General features: G+C 54.7%; 1 long non-coding RNA gene across 3 annotated transcripts; it reads right to left on the bottom strand.

Moving 5' to 3' along the window:
- Positions 1–250: 250 nt before the first annotated feature.
- On the bottom strand, positions 251–12,019 carry LOC109501289. 3 transcript variants are annotated; one of them, XR_006600261.1, is made up of 12 exons: positions 10,484–12,019; positions 9,399–10,315; positions 7,071–7,152; positions 6,370–6,704; positions 4,506–5,942; positions 4,116–4,232; positions 3,934–3,993; positions 3,307–3,533; positions 2,170–2,365; positions 1,755–1,879; positions 1,334–1,493; positions 251–460 (listed from the first exon to the last, which is right to left on the bottom strand). It is a non-coding gene; the product is annotated as an uncharacterized LOC109501289 (long non-coding RNA). The 3 variants fall into 3 exon arrangements; XR_006600260.1 differs by having other exon boundaries at positions 3,934–4,232; XR_006600262.1 differs by lacking the exons at positions 9,399–10,315; positions 10,484–12,019 and adding an exon at positions 7,584–8,519 and having other exon boundaries at positions 3,934–4,232.
- Positions 12,020–16,032: the final 4,013 nt, after the last annotated feature.

Raw genomic sequence — 16,032 nt, 5'->3', positions numbered from 1 at the left:
TGGCCGTGGGCTCTCCAGCAAGGCTTGGTGGGGCCATCCATGGGGTGCCAACCACGAGCCGGCTCTGTGTATCGATCCCTCTACCCTATCGTGTTCAATCTGTATCACACCTGTGGCTGAGGGGCAGGGGAGCTTAGCAGAACCTCCCGCTCACAGAGCTCAGCCCTTGCCGGGCACTGGATTCCAGGAGGTTCTTGAGCCAATGGTTGACGATGACGTTCGTTGTAGGAGGGCTGTTCAGGAGACTGAAGCCATGGAAGAAAAGTAATTTATTGTCAGGTGCTGAGTATATGACCAAGGGAACCAGATCCAGACCCCAGGACCCCAGGGACTAGGAGCCCAGGCAGACGGCCCAGCCTGGACCCGGCTGTGCCTCTGAGTGGCCGTGTGTCCTCGGCACAGTCACGGATTCCGCAGCTATTGATTGTAGGATTGAGGTAAGAAGATCTACTTCAGAGGGCTGTTGGGAGGACGAAATGATGTGATACATATGCACTTGCTTAGCACAGGACTGGCCTATAGAAGTCACTCGATAAATTATTTCATGAGCTTCCTTCTGATGCCGGGTCTGTGAGAGACTTAGTCTCTTGCTTCATCTACCGAGATACCATTTTCTCACCCTCCTTAGTGTTTCTTCTTCCCACAACTTCGGTTTCGGTTACAAAGTCTTGTGAGGTCCATACAAAATGACAGGACAGGAACCCACCCAAGAAGACAGGCCTATTTCAGTTGCCAACACGATTTACGTTAGAGCCTGGGTAGACCTTGCTGACTGTGGCCATTGAATGGCACTGGAATAAGTGACCGCAGCCTTTTGGGGACTCACCTTATCTAAACACTTTGAAAAATAATAAGGATGTTAGGGCTCAAGATAAAAAAAGAAATGCATAGGGGCGCCTGGTGGCTCAGTCGATCAAGCGTCTGACTTTGTCTCACATCTCGATCTTACAGTTCACGAGTTCGAGCCCCGCGTCAGGCCCTGTGCTGACCGCTTGGAGCCTGGAGCCTGCTTTGGATTCTGTGTCTCCCTCTCTCTCTCTGCCCCTCCCCCACTGGCTCTCTCCCCACCCCCCTCAAAGATGAAAAAAAATTTTTTTTTAAACATTAAAAAAAAGAAAAATAAATAGCTAAAACATCACAGCCAAGAAGAATGAAAATCAATTGCTATTCAGGCTCCTATTTGAATCTCAGTTATGACAAATATTTGCTTACTTAACGAAGATTCTATATCCTGCAGTGGGTTATTACAGGAGAGGACTGATGGCATCTGAGCCCCGGCTGTGAAACGCTAGCAGTTTATCCTCTAGGGACATAATGAAAGCAGAACCCTTACCCAAGCCAGCCAAGACTGTCCTTGAGACCCACTTCGTGGACTGCGCCCCACTTCGAGCGTCTGTTAATGGTTTGTCCTTGCTTCCCAGCAGCGGTAGGGCAGGGACACCCACGTTCGTGACCATTGGAGGAAAGGGGTCTTTTCCACTGCAGCTGCTGACCTAAAGAAACTCACGGAACGTTAGCAGCCAGGGCCACGGAGACGCCTTTAGCCGGCCGTGGTGCGCAGCTAAAACGCAGTGGACGTGTGTGAACCCTACAGAGAGAAGGACCCACGGCTCTCAGCCCTCTTTTCCAATGCCCGGGGTTTATTTTGGCTCTGGGCACCAGACCCTCCTGGGGATAGAGGAACCTCGTGGACCAGGGCAGGGAGGAGGCATTTGAAAACCACAGGGTTTGTGATGAGACAGCGCAAAACAAACCTGACCAAAACGCTGAGTTTAGGGTGGGTCGGGCGGGGTGGGTTTCAGGGGATCCCATGACCGTCAGGGGTAGTGTGCAGAGCTGAGCACACCCAGATTCCGAGTTCCTGGCAGACATGGATTTCCTGAGAAATATTCCACAAAGTGATCACACAGCTTTAGCTAAATGGCCCTCATTAGATCCCCCCCCATCCCCCCCCCCCAACCACAGGCAGCAGCTTTGAGGTTGTTGAATTTGTACATGAACAAATGTTCCTAAAGCCCAGGAGAGGTTCCCATTTGCCTCCCCAGCCCCGCCCAGGTTCTCTGGGCTTGTGAGCCTCAGTAATGGCCCCTGCACACACCAGGCCTACATACGTCCATCCCCGGCATCCCTGGGGACGCCACCAAGCTCTCCAATGGGCTGGAGCCTCACCAGAGTCTATCACCTCTAGCTACTAAGCCTCCTGGAGCCTGCAGGGAGGTGATGGAGGTGGGACAGACAGCGGCAGATGTGAGGCTGAGTCTCTGGCGGGGCCCAGTCCTGAAGAAGCATGCTTCCAGGCGGGAGGGACTGTGCACCATCAAGTCCTGTCTTCCCAGCAGTCGTCTCTCAGTTGGCCACCATAATTCTGCTGGAATGGGAGAGGTAACCCCCCACATGGCTGTCCAAGGATTCCGTGGATTGACTATTGTCTGCATGATGCTTCCTGATCAGCAGGGCTAAGGGGGAGCCTGTGGCTTGGCTTCCCAGGTCCCTTAACCACCTATTCACACACTTGGGCTCTGGGCCCTTAGGACCTTAACTGGGTAAAAGGTCAACGGTCACCCTCTGTCACTTCCAAGCTGCCCCCACATCCCCCTCCCATCAAACAAAACAAAACACAACACACAAGCAAACAAAAGCCCTTCCAAATGCCCAGACCTTGTCTGCTTCAGGAAATTCAGTCGTGACTAACGGAGAAGCCACCAGATTCAAGGGGCTTGTGAATGCAGGTCTTCTGTCTGCTTCCTGATTGTCAGTGTCACCCCGTGACATGGCTTGGCTTGCAGACTTCAATGAGAAGCAGACAAAAATGCCAGGCCTGGGGCGCCTGGGTGGCTCAGTCAGTTAAGCGTCTGACTTCGGCTCGGGTCATGATCTCATCATCCGTGAGTTCGAGCCCCGCGTCTGTGCTCTGTGCTGATAGCTCAGAGCCTGGAGCCTGCTTCGGATTCTGTGTCCCCCTCTCTCTATGACCCTCCCCCGTTCATGCTCTGTCTCTCTCTGTCTCAAAAATAAATAAACATTTAAAACAAAAATTTAATTAAAAAAAAAAAAAATGCCAGGCCTAAGTGGCCTGGGTTCGGAAACCTGTCCGGGTGGCCCCTCCTTCCTTCCACGCTTCTGTGGGAAGGCGGCAGGCCTTTCCAGGGAAACCCTGGTTCCATCCCGCCATCTTTAGGGGGTCTGGTTGGGCAGGTTGGCCATTACCAACCACACGGAGGCCATCTCCTAAGCTTAAGACTCTATGCTTCAGGGAGTTCCTTCTGGGCGGCCGGCGGTGTGAAGGCAGAAAAAGGAGCCACAAACCTGACTCACACCCTGCGCTGCCTGCAGGTTTCCAGGTAAGGCCGGAAGCTCGGAAGGCTTTCCTCTTCGAACCGTTCACTTGCAATAAGTAGTAGCCAAGGACTCAGCTTCCGTTTTCCCCTTGCCCAGCGCTTGGGGTGACGTGACCCAAGATTATCCTCCTGGACGGCCTCCGTTTGTACCTTACGGGCGGGGATGCGGCCTCATCCATCCTTGTATCCTCAGGTCTTCACACAAAATGTCGCACAGAGTAGGTTCCAGATACGTTGAGCGGGCGATGAGGGAGGGAGGTGAAATGCCCGAGGGAAATGAGGAAAGAAAGACTAGTTACCGGGGCGCCTGGGTGGCTCAGTCGGTTAAGCGCCCGACTTCGGCTCAGGTCACGATCTTGCGGTTTGTGAGTTCGAGCCCCGCGTCGGGCTCAGGGCCTGGAGCTTGCTTCGGATTCTGTGTCTCCCCCTCTCTATGCCCCTCCTCGGCCCACGCTCTGTGTCTCTCTGTCTCTCAATAATAAATAAATATTTAAAACAAAAAACAAAAAAAAAGAAAGAGAAGTTACCTGCCAGGGGGTGGGGCCGGATGGATGGGGAGGGAGGGGCAGGGGAAGAACCCACTTTTCTCTCATACCTTCTGATGCCACCTGCAAATCTCACCGACACACCTTCTGCTGTCTTCCGTAGGTATTTCCTTACAAGGCCAAAGAGAGAGGGAGTTACCCAAAGACCGTAGTTCTCCCCTCTCAGTGGCCAAGAGCCAAACGGACCGCTGAGGGCGGTGGGCCGCAGTGAGCCTCCCCTCGGATCCCCAACCTGATCCTCGTCCACTATGGCATTGCACACGCACACGCACAGACGGGGCACACCGACAAGAGAGTGGATACCACCAGACGTGCTCGTCCTCGCTGGTCCGCCAGAGCCTGGGAGAGTCTGGAAGGCAAGACAGGGGAAGAGGAGATTTGCCGAGATGCTTCCGTGTGTGGTGCTGAAGTGACCTGACAAATCAAAACCGGCCACTTGGTGGCTCCTGCGCTGGTGAGCAGACCTGAAGGACATGCGAGTCCGCAAACACGTCCACTAGCAGTGTGCCCCAGGGACCGACCGCAGCCTGATGCAGAGGCTCAAGCGATTCCGTTCTTGTGCGCTCCCCTCTGATAACACACAAGCGTTTTAGTGCAAAAGAGGAGGTCAGCATTCAGATACCTGACTGCGCCTTTGGGGTCAGACCCCTCACTCTGCCCTGGCTGGGGTCTCAGGCACGGCGGTCTGTGCGGAGAGACTAGGAGAGACGGAGCTCAGGCTCTAAATCCAAAGCGAGGGTACATCCTGCTGTCTGGAGGCTGTCCGGATCGGTGAGCAGCGCGGATGCCAAGATTCGCTGTTGATGGGACAGTAACCAGAGGGACGGGTTCCAGCAGGGCCCTCCTGCCTCCTAGGACAGCAGTGGGGGAGATCGGGGCGCAGGACAGTTGCCCTGGGTCTCTTCTCCTGGGCCTTGACCTTCTCCTCTTTGGACAGGTCGTGCCCGCCTTGCTCCGTAACCCGTGCACAGGGAAATCCCGAAGTCGAGCCGTGCACAGCTGCCTGGAAGAACAAGGAGGCCCCGGTGTGACTCAGTATCCTCATCCGCTGGCCGAATCCATACGGACTGTCAACCGCGTGAGAACCTTCCAGCCCCTCTCCTGCCTTCCTCAGCCGTGAACCCCCGAGTCCTTGTCCTTGCCTCACGGTTGCTGACCCCGTGCCCGGCACTGGCCCAGGCTAGCCCCCCACACCTCTGAGGGCCCCGGGAGACCGGGACCGCAGTCGAGCTTGTGTTTCGAGTGCTCAGCCCGCGTGCACAGCGTGCGGATGGTGTGTGCCTGGGGGGAGGCAACCAGCACACCCCACCTGCGTGTGCAGGCACTGTCCTCACCCCCCCATCACAGAAGAGAAGGGGGGAGGGCCCGCAGCACGCACCCCTGGGAGAGAGGGCCCCCCTCCCAGCCCCGCAGCGCGCCCCGAAGGCACGAGACACTGTGCTGGAAGGCTCGGGGTCGCTTTCCACTGGACCCCAATCTCTCCTCCGGGCTGTCCTGGTCAACGAAGAAAAGGACTCAGTGATGCTACATTCCCAGACGCGTCAGTCCTGGAGGTGGTGGCCCGGATCATTGGCGGCCCACATCTGGCCCTTTTCAGAGTGAAAGGGGTATGCGGTGGCGACGCCGGACGCGGAGGGGCCCCAGACGGGTGCCCACAGGAGGTCTGCACGCCAGGCCACGAGGCCACGGGCCGTCCTGGCTTCCTCCACGGCTTCCCCGGCTGTTGGACGGTGTGATTCTACCGGACGCTGCTTTGGCCTCTAGCTCCCGAACGGCAGTAGTCCGGCTCGTTTCTGCGGAGGGGCGACCTGCCCCACGTGTTCCAGAACACCTCCTGGAAGGGAGGGCCTTGTAGCTGAGCTTGCCTCGTAAGGCGCCAAGCCCCGTGGCCACGTGTCAGCGCGGGTGATATTTGCCCCGTGACCCCGCGGGTGTTTGCCGTGAAAGAGGAGGGACGGTGTCTCCATCTCTGCCTTCGCTGCTTTCAGCAGAGTTGTGACTTCTCACGCTCTCAGGCCCGCGACTCTCCCGCGTGCCCGCTGGAGCTCCCACGCCGCCCCTGCCAAAGCAAAGGGCACGAAACTCAAAGAGTGGACGACGCTGCGGACCGTCTAAGGCCAAGAGAGCCGCCTCCACCACCCTGCGGGCATCGCGGTTCATGTAACCAAGGCGCTAAACCCCCCACCCTGCCCATTTTGTCCTTTGTGAAAGCCCGCCGTCTAACTGCATCAGGCCATTTCTCCCCGGAGGGGCTCTCGCACTCCCTCCTTCCTCTCTTTTGGCCTCCGTTGCTGCCAGCTGCCGCTGGTCTGCGGAATCCCTCCAGACCAGCCTTCTAGAACACCTCACTCTTCACGCTGTCCATCCTGCCCGGGAACCCACCGTCTCAGGGTGCAGGACAAGTCGGGGTGTCTGATGGGACTTTTGGGAGGCTCCAGAGTATCTACAGGAGGACAGTCTGGCGGGAGGGAGGGGTGGGGGCTCACCTCGGAGGCCACTTCTGTAGCAGGCATACTGGTTTTACTTCTTTGCGATCACGGATGCCTACGAACAGCAAAGGTTTCCAAAGGCGATTTTAGCAGAGGGCTTCTGTTCAGCAACAGAAAATCCACATCCTACTGGGTCAACAGAAACACCCAGAGTGCAGTGAGCTTCTTTCCGGGTGATTTGCTCTGCGAGTTCTCAGTCTCTTCGGGCCTGCATGTTCTTCGCTGAGCCCCCAGCTCTTCTGAGGGGCAGCCTGTCCCCAGGCTGGGACCCTCGGGGGAGGCATGTGCCTCCTGGTTCACCTCCAGGAGGAGGAGGAGGGCGCCTCTTCTCTCTAAGGGGGAACAAAGCCTGCATTTCACTCCAAACGCACAGATTGAGTTTTCGTGTCCCTCCCCGAACCATCTGTAGCAAGAGTTCGCCGGGAGCCTGGGGCTGTGTCAGTCCCAGGGCAAACGGTCGGCGTGGGCGGGATGGTCCCCGGTGTCCATAAGATTGAGAAAATAGCATCACATGTTAGCAAGGTCGAGGGGCGGTGTGGGTGGGGGCACTTGATGGGGATCATGTGTGAGTGTGGGGAATGCTCAAGCCCCAGCTCCTGCCCGGCCCCCAAATGCGAGGCTTCTGGGCATGAGAGAGCCGTTCTAGAAAGAGGCAGTATTTGAGACAGTGCGGGGAGCTTCTTGAGAGAACCACTTACGCTTTGCAAAGGGTGGGTTTAGAAGGACCTTGTCTTCGAGTTTGGCTTGAGTCCAAGCAAGGTACCTGAGAGCACATCACGTCTGCGGAAAGAAGAGAGGGACACAGGCAGCGGGGCCCCTTCTGGACGCCCGTCCTGGGATAGCCCGACTGGTGACGTCCAGTATGGCTGCCCTGAAGGACTGGAATCGTTCCTCTCCACCTCGCACACACCTCCAACTCTTTCTTGGCAGTGTGAATCTTTTTTTACGTTTTATATAGTTTTGAGAGAGAGAGAGCACAAGCAGGGGAGCAGCAGAGAGAGGGGGAGACACAGGATCGGAAGCAGGCTCCAGGCTCTGAGCTGTCAGCATAGAGCCTGACGCGGGGCTCAAACTCACGGACTGTGAGATCATGACCTGAGCCGAAGTCAGACGCTTAGCCGACTGAGCCACCCAGGCGCCCCGTGAGGCAGTTTAAAATTAGCCCTTTGCTGAACGCGTTGGACCTGGTTCCCACTGACCCAGCTACACACCTTGGTTTCTCCAGGGAGGAAGCAGAGACGAGTCAGCAGGAAACCAGGAGAGAGGCTTCAAGTTACCAGGCTTCACCTAGGGCACCGATCTGATACGTGATTTCCTCAGAACTGGTATCAGCCCTTTCTGTTTCTTTTATGGCAGAAAGTCCGGAAGAGGCCCCTGCCCACCCAGTTCGCGATCATATGTGACCTCTCCGTTCTTTGCTTCCTGGAGGCCGGAAGCCACAGGCGGCACTTGCTGTCCTCGGTGTCCAGCCCCACGGCATTTCCTAGGCGGGAAAGCACGTTAATCCGTGCGGTGAAGGGAAGGGGCTCTGGCTCCCAGGGAAGCTGTGTTTCGCGTGGTTCAGTGCTGACTGCTCTGTGACGGGGTCCTGTGCACCCACTCGCGGCCACTGACTCGGGGTCACTCAACGACCCCTGGGAGGCACTGGGCCTGCCGGACCTCAAGTTTCATAGCAGTTAGACCCACCGGTGTGACCTGGCTGGACCCGGCGGCTGGGGCCCTGTGGGGACTGACTGGCGGACTCCACGAGGCACCGCTGCTGAGGGGGGTTGAAAGCTGAGATAGGACAACCCGGGAAGAATTGAAACAGACACAGGTGACCCTAGAGGTCATCAGATTCCCTCCTTCGAGCTGATATAGAAGGACATTGATGCCTAGAGAAGAGGACAAGATTTACCCCCAAAATTAAGCACTAGAAAGCGATGCCATTAGAACTTGAACTTGGACTTACTGCCTCCTGATCTCCGTTCCTGGACTTCTTATTACAAATGTATCATGTACATGGATACGTGTCACCTTTTAAAGAATTTATGGCTCCTGAGTGGCTCAGTTGGTTAAGTATCTGACTCTTGATTTCTGCTCAGGTCACGATCTTATGGTTTGTGGGTTCAAGTCCCATGTCAGGCTCTGCGCGGACAGCACGAAGCCTGCTTGTGATTCTCTCTCTCTCTCTGCCCCTCCCCCACTCATTCTCTCTCTCTCTCTCTCTCTCTCTCTCTCTCTCTCTACATAAATAAACATTAAAAGAAGAATTCATGGCTCAAATATTGTACACTCTTGACTCTTTTGAGACCTAAAGGCAGAAGTATGGACAGCCCCGGGGAGTCCTATCACCTCCCTGTTTCTGGTCTTCCACTCACAACGGGATCGATGCTCACCTGTCCATGACGCCCAACTCAGGTGGGCACGGGTCGCCCCGGCTTTCAGGGAGCTCACTGGCTTGGGAGCGGCTCCCCAGTCTGTTTCGGGGACAGTTTTGCCTTAAGATGCTTTAGAAAAAGTGTGACGCGAGAGAGTCGGCCAAATAAAGATTTTACTGTGAGTCAGTGAGGTATTTCTGGAGGCATCCTGAAGTCCTCAGGACTTACCCTGGGGACATTGTGGGCACTGAAGGGGATGACAGAGCGCAAGAGGATATTAACAGGGTCTCCCCAACAAGGTCCATGCTTGCTCGTGGGCATGATGTTTATATTTGAGAAAAGGAACTTATCTTTCCACTTTCCTTGCTCTGTACGCCTTTTTGTAACTGTGGGCTGGTTTTAATTTTTTGTAATGTGTATTTATTTTTGAGAGAGAGAGAGACAGAGCGCAAGCAGGGAAGGGGCAGCGAGAGAGGCAGACACGGAATCCGAAGCAGGCTCTGAGCTGTCAGCGCAGAGCCCCAGGCGGGGCTTGAACCCACGAACCGCAAGATCATGACCTGAGCTCAAGTGGGACGCTTAACCGACTGAGCCCCCCAGGCACCTCAGCTGTGGGCTGGTTTTAAAGCCCGATTCTATTTTCAGGGGGAGATAGATATTACTTACTAGGTTTTATGAGGCTTGGGACTCAGCGTGCCTGATGCCTGTTCTGGGAAATAAGGTGGTGTTTTCACCCGAGTTTTGGCCTCGAGCTGCCTGAGGAATGTTGCTCGGGCTGCACCCTGATTCTGGCCCCCTGCGGCCTCAGTTTACACCTCACATTCCAGGTCTTCCTCAGAAGAACCTTGTGGTGACGCACGTGGAGATCCTTCAAGTCAGGGGAACGGAGTCTAGTTCTGAGACAGGCGGGGAGGGTCTTGGCCGGGAGTGCACACGCACGTCTGTGCAGGTGCCCGCATTAGCTGAATACAGGGCCCTGCTCCGCGTCCCGGGGCCCGAGGGTCACCCAGACCTCCGCATCACGGTGCCGGTTCACTTTGAGGGGTCCAGTGTGGACAATGGGACAGTGGACTTCAGAACTTCCCCCTTGCGAAATCCAAGAGCAGGCTCTTCCTGATTTGGGGCATGAGACATTACTACAACTTTTATGGGGGGCAGGAAGGAAGTCCTCCGTAGAGGACAAGCCAGCACACGAGTCTGCAGAAACCCCGAACATTTGAAGAGTGGCTTAGCTGTGCTGGCCTTCTCTCTCTCTCTATCTCCCTCTCTCTCTCTCTCTCTCTCTCTCGTTCTCTTTAGCTTGCCAGTGAATATACTTACAGAAAAACACCCACGCCAAGAGTGTTCAGCTAGGTGAAATTTTATACACGTGAGCACCCAGCTCAAGAAACACAACCTCGGGCCCCCGGAAGTGCCCTGGCTGTCCCCTCCACGCCCCCGCCACCCCAGGGGAGCTGCGGGGCCCATGGCGAACGGTCCAGTAGGTTCGCCTTGTCCTTACAGCTCGGATGAGTGGGAGCAGACAGAGCCTTGTGCCTGGCTTCCTCTGGCCACCGTTGTCTGTCCCTTCTCTTCTGAGGGACCTGAAAACGAAGTCGTGTCATCAGATGTCTGTGAAAACTGGCACCTCCAAATAGGACCGCGTGCACAGAAGGCGGGCGTTTCGGGGAAACCTCGGTCCAGAGCCGGGAGCGATGCTGTCCCCTGCTGTCCCACCACGGCTCCCAGGGCTCACCCACCTGCCCACTTACCAGAGCGCTGGGGCGGCTGAGGCAGGCGGGGAGCCCTGTCCTGGCCCAGGAGGTCGTCGTGAAGGGACCACAGCCACCGCAGCCCGTGCACGCGCTGTCGCCGGGAGCCGGCTTCCTCTCCCTCCTCTCTCTCTTCCTTTTCTTCCTCTTCCTCCCCCTTCCTCTTCCTCTCTTTCTTCTCTAACCAAATTCTTGACCCAGTAATTTAGAAAAGAGGCAGATGTCTCCTGAGAATGACGTGTGCCCGACGGCTGCCGTTCACCAGCCTGAGAAAAGCTCACGTGCTTCCTTGAAAATCTCTAAAGCAACTCACACGTCACCAAAGCCTCGAACCACCTTTCTTTGAGTTTTCCTCACACCGCTAACTCAAAAGGAGACTTTTCTCTTTCTACCGGACACACGGAGAAATAAGGAACAGAACATGAGGACCCCGCTGTCGGCCCCGGGAGAAGGCGGCAGCCTGAAACCCGGAGGAGGCCCCAGCGCCCTGACCAGGACGGAGGAGGACGTCCGCGTGTGTCTGTCCCGAAAGCCGCTCAGCCTGAAGGGTCGGTTGTGACGGCTGAGCAGACAAGACGGGGTGCAGACGCGGTTGCTTCCTACCTGCTATTCCTTCACGAACATCGCTGAACGCTGGTGTTTTATGCACTCTTCTCAATGTGCGTTACGCTTTACGATTTTTCAGAAGTTAGAAGAAAGAGGGGGTGCATAGCAGTTTGGCTTACCTGAGCGAGAGTGTGGTTGGTGGCAGTGACCCCCGGTCTCAGTCCGGTTCTGCGGGCGCTGAGGCCTCTGCCGTTACGGCAGGTCCTGTGTAGGTGGTGGGTCTGCTGTGTGTATGCGCCTGTGTGCACAAGTGTGCCTGCGTGTGTGTGCACAGCTGTGTGTGTGTTGATGTGTGCATGCGGTGGTCCTTGGCTCCTTTCGTGGCTGGAGGCTTTCTGAGAGACGGGCTATGTTCCTCAGCATCCTCTCCAGCAGACACCTGCTCATCTCCTTCCTGGTGGGGGGAGGGGTCTGCTGCTCCCACCTCTCCTCTTCCCACTCTGTTCCTCTGGGTGACCATGGAGGCTGACGGCCTTTCTGACTTTCCAGGGTCTTGTAGAACAGGGACGGATGTCCTCTTCTTGCCTTGGCTGTCCTTCTAGCCCTTGGCTGGCATCTGCTATTGTGCTGATAGCTTGTGAGTCAGCAGCGAGCAAAGGGCTGGGGCCACAAGGCAGACAGACACCTGGTCCCTGCCCTCAAGGGACTCTTGTCCAGAGGGGGACAGACTGGAAGGGCAGACGATGGAGGTGTGGGGTTAGTGTACAGATCGTGAACAGCAAGGCTATGTGAACACGAAGAGAGCCCAGAGTGAGACATTGAGCCAGGCTTCGTGAACCCCGAGAGATGATCGGCACTGGGTTTTACCTCTTTGAGCCTTAGTTTCCTCATCTGCAAAATGAGAAGGTTTTTTGGTCATTAAATGAGACTCAGCAGGTAAAAGGCCAGTTAGATCGCAAGCACTTAAGAAATACTAGTTATTTTATATTATGTATATTATACATTATTCAACATGTTATGTTGTTATTTATATTATTTTGAATTCTTCTTCTTATTGGAACAGATCCCTAAAATATAATGTGTCAGGACAGAGAAATGTGCAAAGAACCTCCGCTCATCCTCATGAAGAGAAGCCTCATGAGAGACCTCGTTGAAGAGGAGAGATGTGTGACAGCCGAGCAGGAACTGGTCAACAAACAGACCAGTGTCTTTCCCTGCACGGGGGGCATCAGGGGAGTGGGGGCATGGCTTGCCTGGGGCCAGCAACCTACCGATGGTTAAATCTAGAAGTATAGAAAAGGAAGTATAAAAGGTAGCTATGGACCAAACCAGGAGTGTCTAAGGATTTAGAATTTAAGGCTGATGTGACTTCCTGACGGCATGCAGGGCTGGTAACTGGTTCTGGAAACGACATGAAAATGGAAGGAGCTCCATTTGTCATGTGCATGTGTCAGTCATGTCCTCCAGAGAAACAGAACCGATGGGTTGTAGATACAAACGGAAAGAAACGTGTCTTAAGGGATTTGCTCCCACAATGATGGAGTCTGACAAGTCCAAAATCTGCAGGGTAGGCTAGCCGATCAGAGACCCGGGGAGAAGGTGGTGTTGCAGTTCTAGTCCACAGACCTGCTGTTGTAGAATTCCGTCCTGCTCAGGGGAAAGTCCGTCTTCTGTTCTATTCAGGCCTTCAACTGATTGGATGGGGTCCATCCAAATTAAGGAGGGCAATCTGCTTTACAAAAAGTTCATTGATGTAAATGCTGGTCTCATCCAAAAACCCTCACAGAAGCATCCGGAATAATGTCTGACCAAATACCTGGGCACTGTGGCCCAGCCAAGTTGACACATACAGTTAACCATCACAACGTGTTGCTTGCAGACTAAAGCACTTAATTGTTACTGTTCAACTTCCCAACCCTCGGCCATGCTGAACCTCCAAGTTTTGATTGAGACATCAGCACGGTGAAGCGGAGGAATCTCAGTGAATCTGGGGTCCTAAGTGAGGCTAGTCCTCGCTCAAGCCCACACTGGACCTGTATCATGAGCAAGAAATAGACCCTCGCTGTTTAAGTCAACGGGACTCTGGGATTGTTTAATACTGCAACCAACCTGGCCTGTCCTAACCAACGACGTAGGACTGAAATTTGGCAGTGGCCATGTGTATGGAGAGGAAGAACAGATCTGGAGTAAATTAAGGGCTCGAATCAACCAAGGACAAGGGAACAGGAGGAGTCTGCAATGATTCATGGGTGGGACTTGGGGAAACCCATGGAAGTTGCCACCATTTTCAGAGCCTGGGAGCTGGGGAGGCAAGTGTTTGGGCAAAAGATGAGAACTCAGTTGGACCTTGTCAAGGATGAGGCAGTCATGGGCCTCTGGGGGACGGTGGGGTGGCAGGCACAGAAGCATTTTCTCCATCCGTTCACCAGTGCCTTTCCTTTTCAATCCTAGGTCTCAACAACATAAACAAAACTCTTGAGCAAGTGTGGGTCCTTGAAAAGGACTCTGTATAAAATAAAACCCCAGAAAGGGAGAAGAATCGCCTTGTGTCATCATGGGAAGGGTTTTCAAGGTTCAGTGTTGAAGCCCTCCTTATCTGGCTGGTCTCCTCCAAAATCTCATCCTCTAAGGTCCTATATCTTGAAGCTGTGTCTGTGTTAAAATTGTTTTAGTCACCCCCCTCAAATAGTACCATATAATGACCAGTAGAGAAACTTTACATATAATGTGTCGATAATGCTTTTAAATATAACAGGCAGAAGCCATGTTAAGAAGCAGTAGGATGTCTCTTCTACATCAAACTCACTTGAGCTTAAAACCGGGAGAAGGTCCATGTACTATACCCCCATCTCTGTGTGGATTGTAGGGGGGGGGACTCGGTTGGCTGGAATATGTTGGGGAAACGCTCATAAACGAAGATGCTTGGATCTTTGGATACTTGGACACACATTGTGGCCTCAGTTGGTTTAATTTTTCCCATTAACCGCAGACTGCACCCCAAACTCTCAGTCCTTTTGCACAGGCGTATCTCGATCCATTTGGGCTGCTGTAACAAGAATCGTAGACCTACTCACAACAGACATTTATCTCTCACAGTCTGGGGGCTGGACGTCCTGGATCGGGGCGACAGCATGGGCAGACCCCCCTCCGAGGGGTAGGCTGTCACCTGCTCATTGTGTCCTCTTGTGGCTGAGAGCAGAGAGAGGAAGCCAGCTCTCTTGTGATGCTCAGAAGGGCGCTAGTCCCATTCGAGACACTTCACCCCCATGGCCTTATCTACCCCAGTTATCTCCCAGAGGCCTCACCTTTCGATACTATTACCCTGGAGGGAGGGTTTCAACACAGGAGTTCTGGATGGGCACGAGCACACCCTCCGTTACCCATGTGTTTTCTTGGTCGAAGAATAACGAGATGGGAGTGTGACAGCCTTAACACCAATCTGCCACCATGATGAGAAAAGCAGCCTGGTGTCCGTGCCAACGTTAGCGAGGACCACCCTGTGGCTTTGGCACATGGAGCGCTGTGATCTGCTCGAGGCCGGATCAGAGTCGGGCGTCTGGCCTCTGTCTTCCGCACCGAGCCTCAGTGCCCTTTTTGGGAACTGAGCTCGTCCTCATTATAATCCATCGCAAACTTGAGCCTGCCAGACCCCCACATTCCAAGCCCTTGGGGAAGACGCCGTAGCTGGGGCTTCTGGGTCCACCGCAGTTCAGGGTCGTGTCATTGACAACAGCAGCTCTAGAGAAAGGTGTTCAGCAAGAACAGAATGTTTTCTCTCCTTGAGTCTAAGTTTTTTGGTGTGTCTGAAGACTATGTGCAGACCCAAGTGCGACGAGCACCCGGAAGGTGAAGGGACTTCCCGTGAGCACTTCCTCTGTCACGAACGGATGTTTGACCTGTGTTGTGGATGAGGTAGTGATACCTCAGGAGGAACTTGAAGCCGAGCGTTGATGCCCGAGCCCTTTCTTTCAGGGGCAGGGGGTGGTTTGGGAACTTGTTTGCTTAAGGTCGGATTGGCAGAGGGCGGAGACATGAAGGTCACGTCCAGTGAGACGCTTTGGGGGACAACTGAGACCAGGAAGCCAAAGTGAAGGTCACATCCACAAAGTGCCAGCAGCCCCGCCGATGTTAGGGAGACGCACCCAGGTGTTTCGCGCGGGGCAAAGACGGACGGGGCCTGGAGTGAGGGGATTAGGAACGGAGGAGGGGCTTCAGATGCTCCTGTGACAGCTCTGAGGACCCCAGGCCCCACCCGCTGGGCGGGTGGTGCAAGATCTGGCCGGTGCTGGGCCCCTGGGGTCCTCGGACTGGCAGCGGGGACCTGGCCCAGGAGGAGCTTGAGCCGCGTGGGGGACGGGTCTGTTCCGCTAGACTTTCCGAAGAGGTCAGAGAGCCCTCCAGCACCAGCTTGCTTGCCCGGCACGGACACAGCCTGGCGCCCCGGCAATGACTCGTGAATGCGCTGAATTTCGGACTCTCGCAGCCAAGGGAGGGAAGGGGCATAACACTGGTGCTGCCTGCTGCTTGTGGGGGAGAAAACAGGGGCGTGCGAACAGTATTTGTGGGGTTCGTTGTGCTGAGACAGCAGTTGCAGCAAAGAGAACCATTTCCAGTGGCCCCAGGGTCTTAGCCTCAGACCCCTCGCTCACCCCAAACTCTTTTCCTGGTGCCGTGAGTCTCTCCAGACTTTAGTGGGGCCTTTCTCTTTCTTTCCAACTTTTCTTTCCCTCTCTCTCTCTCTCTCTCTCTTTTTCTGATTCTTTTGGGATTTGGGAGTTCATAATGTTCCTCTGCGGCTCACCCATCATCTTGGGTGTTTATCATTCGGGTCTACCAGAGCCCAGGGAATGTGCAAGCCTAGACCAGCTTGTTTTTCTGCGTGGCCTGTTGGATTGGCCAGAGGGGGAATAGGGTCTTCCTCCCTCTCCCCTCGTCCCTCTTTCCCCAGGCTAAAGATGATAAGGTTAAAAAAAATGGAAAGAGAAAACTAAAATTAGGCACGT

Source organism: Felis catus, chromosome B4, assembly GCF_018350175.1.
Source record: "Felis catus isolate Fca126 chromosome B4, F.catus_Fca126_mat1.0, whole genome shotgun sequence".
Classification (NCBI taxonomy): Eukaryota; Metazoa; Chordata; class Mammalia; order Carnivora; family Felidae; genus Felis; species Felis catus.
The sequence above is the reverse complement of the archived record's forward strand: the minus strand, read 5'-3'. Positions and strand labels throughout refer to the sequence as shown.